Genomic DNA, 8,005 nt, shown 5'->3' on the forward strand with positions numbered 1-8,005 from the left:
TGAGATTGCCCCTTATAATAAAGAAATATAATTGCAATCAGCTGGGATTCTTAGACTCACATCCTCACCTGCCTGTTCTAGTAACAGGTGACTGATGAAGTATTTAATAGCATGTATATTAAACAGTGCTCCCAAGATTTTTGAATATCGTGTATATTAAACAGTGCTCCCAAGAGGGAAAGAACTGAGTGTATATATTCTATAAAAATAGGTTACATTCTAAATGCTTACAGTTTACATTCTTTTTTGTTGTTTTGGTTTTTTTGAGACAGGGTTTCTCTGTAGTTTTGAAGCCTGTCCTGGAGCTAGCTCCGGTAGATCAGGCTGTCCTTGAACTAACAGAGATCCACCTGCCTCTGCCTCCTGAGTGCTGGGATTAAAGATGTATGTGACACTACCACTCGGCTACAATTTATATTCTTATAACCATTAAAAGAATGACTTACAACCAATAGGAGCTAGACAGCCTGACAATGCCCATCAACATGCTTGAGAGATTGAGAATCCAATAGCAGCTGCTCACTATATAAAGCTGGATGTCATGTGTTGCAAGGGGGCCACTTGGTCATCCCAGCTGCCCAGCTAGCTTAGCCCTGAAATGATCATACAGAAACTGTATTAATTAAAACACTGCTTGGCCCATTAGCTCTAACTTCTTATTGGCTAACTCTTACATCTTAACCCATTTCTATTAATCTGTGTGTCACCACATGGCAGTGGCTTACCGGGTAAAATTCCCAGTGTCTGTCTCCAGTGAATCCATGGCATTTCTCTCTCTCCCTCTGCTTTCTTCCTCCCAGAATTTAGTTCTGTCTTATCTGTCTACCTAAGTTCTGCCCTATCAGGCCAAGGCAGGTTCTTCATTCATTAACCAATACAAGCAACACACAGAGGGGACTCCCACATCAGTCATGGAAGTACCAATCTTTTACAAAAAGCCTGGGAGATCCTGGAGAGTTGTTATATTGAGTCCACAGTAAACAAACCCCAAAAACTGCATTCTGATATAAGCAAAGAATGGTGGTGGCAGCAGAATTGGGTACCGTCACCAGGGAGAAATGAAAAGAAGCAGACAGTAATGCTACCTCTTTGGATTTCCTTATATCTGAGCTATTGTACGGAGATGTTTTCAAGTCTAAGGGAAGGTCTTCTTTCAGGAACTACTTGCCCAGACTCATCCAGAGGTAATTCTATTATCTCATTAATTTCATATCCAATCATGTTGACAACCAAGATTAATGGTCCCAAGTCCACCTCTTCTCAACTTGACATTCAATCACATTGTGTGCCAGCCTTAACTTTCAAATGAGGACAATAGCAAGTTCATCTCTCTGTATAATGTGCCTTAGCTTTCCCAAATACAGATGAGAATATACTATTTTTCACCAGAGCAGATGATAAAGTTCTTTGAGAAATGCTTAAGCTTTTAAATATTCCCCAGTTTTAAAATACTATATCTTTGTCAACACTTAACTACTGATACTATCTCAATTGATATTATGCTAATTGATAAAGGAATATAATAGAAGAAACACAAATATCTACTATATATGCATATGTTTATGCATATATGCATATATTCTTCATTTGTTCTTAATGAGAAAGACAAGAAATGATACACCCTAATAAAATAACTCAGAAAGTCTTGATTCTTAACCTAGAGTAGTTACCCAAACCTTCATTTATAAAGCATTTGGGTAATTGCCTGGATTATTATATACTTTCCAACTGACCTTAATCCCAAGATATTGTAACATCAAGAGATGTCCTAAAAGATCTTATATACTCCAGACATGCCAACTCTTGTCTTCATTCTGGAAAAGTTGTCTGATTTATCCTTGGCACCCCTTCATATACATATATATATGTATATATACATATATATAATATATTATGCATACAATATTCTTTCTGCGTGTATGCCTGAAGGCCAGAAGAGGGCACCAGACCGCATTACAAATGGTTGTGAGCCACCATGTGGTTGCTGGGAATTGAACTCAGGATCTTTGGAAGAGCAAGCAATGCTCTTAACCGCTGAGCCATCTCTCCAGCTCTCAACCACCCCTTCTAACATTATTATTCCTTTCTTAGCCTGCTGGCTTATATGCACCAGGATGTAATGAGTCATTTTCTGTCCCTGCAGCCAGCTCCCAAATAATGACATGGAGGCTTATTATTAATTATGAATGCTCAACCTATAGCTTAGACTTGTTCCTAACTAGTTCTTATAACTTAAATTAACCAATTTATATTAATCTATGTTTCTATCATGTCATACTGTCACTCTTCCATTTTATATCTTCTGTTTCCTCTCCATGCCTCCTTACTTTTCCTACTTGCCTAAATGTCTCCTCCTCTTATTTTCTTTCCCTGGAAATTCCACCTATGCCTCCTGCCTAGTTATTGGTTATTCAGCTTTTTATTACACCAATCACAGAAATGCATCTTTATAGAGTGTAAAGGTATCCCATGACATTTTTCCCATTTTGTGTAAATAAAACGGAAAGGGTTTAACTCTGATATAGTAAAACCATATACAATAAGAGCAATTATCAGGTAAGAATTACACTCACAATGTCTAGTCCATTTGTATTTGGCAAATTCCAAGAAAGTACTCTATCATATATCCTATCTTAGTGAATTCAAAGTTTTATACATAAACCACTTTGTCATATATTATGTTAGCTACCATCCTAAAAAATATCTTTTTAGACCTTAAAACATCTTTTTACATAAACAACTAAAACTTTTATGTTTTTCAACCTTAAACTTTACATCACTTAATGTAAGTTTCTTTCCTGAATTTGGTGACAAGGAAAGATGTAACTATAACTATCTAGTCTTCAACCATATCAACAATTCATATCAACCACATCAAAGAAGGATATAATATTACATGAGTAAATAGAAAGTACAGAGGAACTTTCAAAACCTGTATGACAATAATTTTAAATCTTTGAGGGAAGAAATTTAAAAAGACACCAAAAAATGGAAAAATCTCCAATGCTCTTGGGTAGGCAGAATTAACATAGTAAAAATGGCAATCTTACCAAAAGCAATGTACAGATTCAACACAATGCCCATCAAAATCCCAGCAAAATTCTTCACAGACCTCAAAATAATAGTACTCAACTTCATATGGAAGAGCAAAACACTCAGAATAGACAAAACAATCCTGTACAATAAATGAGCTTCTGGAGGTATCACAATCCCTGACTTCAAACTCTACTACAGAGCTACAGTTCTAAAATCAGCCTGGTGTTGGCATAAAAACAGACAGGAGGACCAATGGAACTTAATAGAAGACCTGGATATCAATCCACACTCCTTTGAACACCTGATTATTGACAAAGAAGCAAAAAAAAATCAAACGGAAAATAGAAAGCATATTTAACGAATGGTGCTGGCATAACTGGATATCAACAAGTAGAAGAATGAAAATAAACCCACATTTATCACCATGCATAAAAGTAGTCAGATAAGAAGCACATTATAAAAATTACTTATATTTTATCTCAGTAATAACAAGAAACTATAATAGTAAATAAGATACCATTAACAACATAAGAAACTATAAAATTTTAAGAGTTCAACTATAAAAATATGCAAAGTAATGAAGCTACAAATATTCTCCATTCTGCTGGTTCCCCTGGACCAGTTTCTCTCCACCCACTGGGTCCCACTCACTAGCTCCTGCAGTTCATAGACCCAAATCCTTAGATGTGACTACACAACATGAAATAACCATAGAATATAGGAAAGTATAAAGGGGACAGGGAAGGAGTTCTATAGAGAGTAATAGCAAGATACAAGAGATTGGATCAAGGAAATGAAAAAAATTGGTGGGACTTTAATTGGGGAGGAGGTAAATGAAAAGAAGGAGGGAAGAGAAGAGAATAAAATAAAAGTAAGAATATATGAAAGTCATAAAGAATAATGACCTAGTCACCTAAATTATATATGATACATGTAAGTCTGCATATACATATATAGTTTAAATAAAATTTTCCTATCTGCGCTGCCAGTGCTCTCCCAAAGAACCATAAACTAACAAAAACCCAATATCAGGCAAGAGAAAGGCCCCTTTTGTTGGTCAAAGTTGCCACAGAGATTTGCAAAACATTAGACTTGCTTTTAGTTGCCTCTCACCCAATCCCCAGAGGTTAAAGGTAAATCCCCATTGTTAAAACAGCATATACTTTAGACACAAAAACCAGAGGACCTGAGTTGGATCTAACCTGAAAGCCTCCTCCATTAAAAACTAGTTTACATGATACCAAAAGTCCTACTCAGCTATGACATCTATCAACTAAATCGATAACCGGCATGGTACAGTGACCCTAAGAATGCAACAGTGGCATGCACACCTTAGCAGTAACCAACAACCCTCTAACTGGATATAAGGCCCAAGCAACCAGAGGGTACCAGAAACCTAGAAAATTCGCCAGAGTCAGTGAAGTCACAGGTCTTGGAGGAGAGCTTACAATCACCACTTTACTAAATCATCATAATTCCTAACTACATTCTAAATAGTTTTCCTTATACTAATAGTGTAATTCTTACACTTTGTCAAAGACCTTTATAAACTGACCAAATGGAAGAGAATGGGTGATTGTGCGGTTTCCAGCCCCAGCTGATACATCTATGACACAACTTCTGCTCTTTAGACTCAGGGATTATACCAGAAAAGGGAGCTTAAAGATTGTACAAACCAGAGGCACAGAAAGTTTGCTGTGATATCGCATCTCTTAAAAAATGACAGGAAAACTACACCTATGAAGTGTCGTCAACATGGCTGACTAAACGTGACCTAAAAAAAGACAGCAACAATAGATATGCTGACATGGAAGAGAGAACTATCATGGGGCCTCTGTCAGGGTCCGGTGATATCCCGGACCATAAATTATCTCTCTGGACCAGACCCCAACATGAACTATCTCTCTCTGGACCGGTGTGGAGGCGCCGAGAATAAAGACACAACTCACATGGCTTTATCGGGAGGGAGATTCTCAGTGATCCCTCATGAAGTCCTGAGTTCACATGCTAAAGAATTTCCTTGTTTTATTCTCCAAACAGCCTTACATATCAAAACATAAACTAAGAAGTAAAATCATTAGCATTCTGTTTCTTAGGTAACCAGGCTTTTAGTCACATCCACATCTTCCTGGTCTGTATGCTAGCTGTCACATAGACTTGAATTAGCACCTCTTTTCAGGCATCCTCCAAATTACAAAGAAAGAGCAAAGCAATATTCTGACCCTTTGTTAGGTTAGCAACAGCCTGTCTGGAAGGTTATGTGACCCTTTCAGTACTAACTGATAGCCTGGCTGCCATATCGTATAGAAATATGAGCCTACAGGCCTCAACCCTAGACAAACCACTACAGGCAACTGAGGAATGCTGACAGTGGGAGAAATAGTCTTCCTCAGAGAAGAGTCCCCCACAATTGATTATAATAGCAAATGATCAGCCCTGAAATTATATACATATACAAGTAACCCTCTGTGGACTGACTAGGTTGGATTCATATATTTAAAGAATATAAGTGTCTGTATGTGTGTGTGTGTTTGTGTGTGTGTGTGCATGTGCATGTACACACAAAAAGAGATCATGAAGTTGAGAGAGAGAGCAACCAAGGGGGGATATACATGTGAAGGGCTGGAGAGAAGGAAAGGAAAAAGAAATTAAATCAAAAGTAAAAGTTAATGAGAGTTCCCTTTTTCCCACATCCTCATCAATATTTGTTGTCAGTTGTTTTCTTTGTTTTAGTCAATCTGACTGAGACCCCATGAAATCTCAAAGTATTTTAATAGGCATTTATTTAATTGCTAAGGATATAGAATGGTCTTTAAAACTTTATATCATTTTGCGTGTGAGTTGCATTGCATGAGTGAAAGTCTGTGTACCATGTATGTGCCTGCTACCCAGGACAGGCAGATTTGGGAGTCAGATACCCTGAAATTGATGTAACAGACAGTACTGATCCACCATGTGGGGCCTAGAAATGAAGCCAGATGCCCTAGAAGACGAGTTGGTGCCATTTTATGACTTCTTTTGAGCTCATTTGTTTATTTGGGTCTTTTGTTTTGTTTTGTTGGTTTTTTGTTGTTGTTATTTGAGTTCTTTGTATATTCTGAATGTTAATGCTCTGTCAGAGCCACAGTTGTCAAAGATTCTTTCCCACTCAATGGGCTTCTTTTTCACTATCTTGAATGCTTTCTTTGCTGTACAGAAAGAAGTTTTTTAGTTTAATGAAGTTCCATTAGTCAATTTTGGGCTTAATTCCTAAGCCAATGGAGTCCTAGTCAGAAAATCCTTTCCTGCACTTATATTGTCTAGGGTATTCATTACATTTTCTTCTAGCAGTTTCAGTATTTAAGATTTCACATTGAGGTCTTTAATCGATTTGGGTTTGAGTTTTGTTCAAGGTGATAGATACAGGCCTAATTTCATTCTACTTAAGGTGGGCATCCAGTTTTCCCAACACTATTTGTTGAAAATGCAATATTTTCTCCAGTGTATGCTTTTTAGCGTCTTTCTCAAATATCAAATGGCTATAGCTATGTTTTGTTCCATTGAACTATGTGTCTGTTTTTGAGCCAGTACCATTCTATTTTTATTACTAGGGATCTATAATATATCTTAAACTCTGGTATGGTAATCCTTCCAGTGTTGTTCTTTTTGCTCAAGATTGCTCTAGCTATCTGGGGGTCCTTTGTGGTTTTATATAAATTTTGATTATGAGCAAATTAAATCTGTAAGTTTATTTGTAGTAGAATAGGAATATTCACAATATTAATTGTATATATCCATGCATTTTTCTCGATATTTTTTCAGAGATGTAAAATCTTTTCTGCAGAGGTCTTTCATCTCCTTAGTAATGTTTATTCCTAGATATCATATTTTCTTTGTGAATGTGAGTATGTACACTATCTCTTTCTGAGCATGTTTATTATTAGTATATAGAAAGGCTCCTCTCATGGCTTCAGCCTCAAGATAAACCAGATATTAGTTGACCATTCCCACAAGTTCTGTGCCACCATTGGCTCAGCACATCTTGCAGGCAGGACAGATGCAGGTTGAAGATTTTGTGGCTAGTTTTTATTTTTTCAGACTGCAGAATAATTTCTCAAGCCAAAGAGACTACAACATGGGGGTGAAGGCTTCATGGAGGCAGCAGCTAAATCTCTCTATGCCAATGAGCAGTGTGGATGGTGCCAATGGAGTCCTAGTCAGAAAATCCTTTCCTGCACTTATATTGTCTAGGGTATTCATTACATTTTCTTCTAGCAGTTTCAAGGAAAAGTTGAAACTCTTTTGCTTTCCCTTGGAATTCTTTTCCCCTTATGTGGTTTTGTTGCCCAGTCTCAGTACAAGGACTTTTGCCTTATCTTATTCTATCTTGTTTTGTCCTGTTTTGCTGTCATCTTTGGAGACCTGTTCTTTTCTGAAGAAAAACAGAGGAGAAGTGAATCTGGGGGAGAAGGGATGTTGGAGGCGAAGAAAGAGGGAAAACTGTGGTTGGAATGTATTATGTGAGAGAAAAATATATTCTCAGTTTAAAAAAGAGAAAGGATCCTGGTTTCTGTAAGTAGATTTAGTATCCTGAAAGTGTTGATTATTTTTAGAAGCTTTCTGGTGGAATATTTGAGATCTCTAATGTATAATATTGCTTGCAAATAAGGATAATTTGACTTTTTTCCTATTTATATTCATTAACTTCCTTTTCTTGTCTTATTGATCTAACTAGCAGTGTATTAAGGAGTGGAAATAGTGAGAGAAAAGGTCTGTTTTGTTCCAAATTTTAAGAGCATTCCTTCAAGTTTTTCTCCATTTAAGATGACATTGGCAGTGGGTTTGTCATATATGAACATTATGATGTTTACTATGTTCCCTTTAGTCCTGCTCTCTCCAGGACTTCTATCATGATGACATGGTAGATTTTTCCTCCCTTAATTAGTTGTTTATTGGCAGTGGGCTGGAAGGGATGGCAGAATTAGCATTC

This window comes from Microtus ochrogaster, unplaced genomic scaffold, assembly GCF_000317375.1.
Source record: "Microtus ochrogaster isolate Prairie Vole_2 unplaced genomic scaffold, MicOch1.0 UNK65, whole genome shotgun sequence".
Lineage (NCBI taxonomy): Eukaryota > Metazoa > Chordata > Mammalia > Rodentia > Cricetidae > Microtus > Microtus ochrogaster.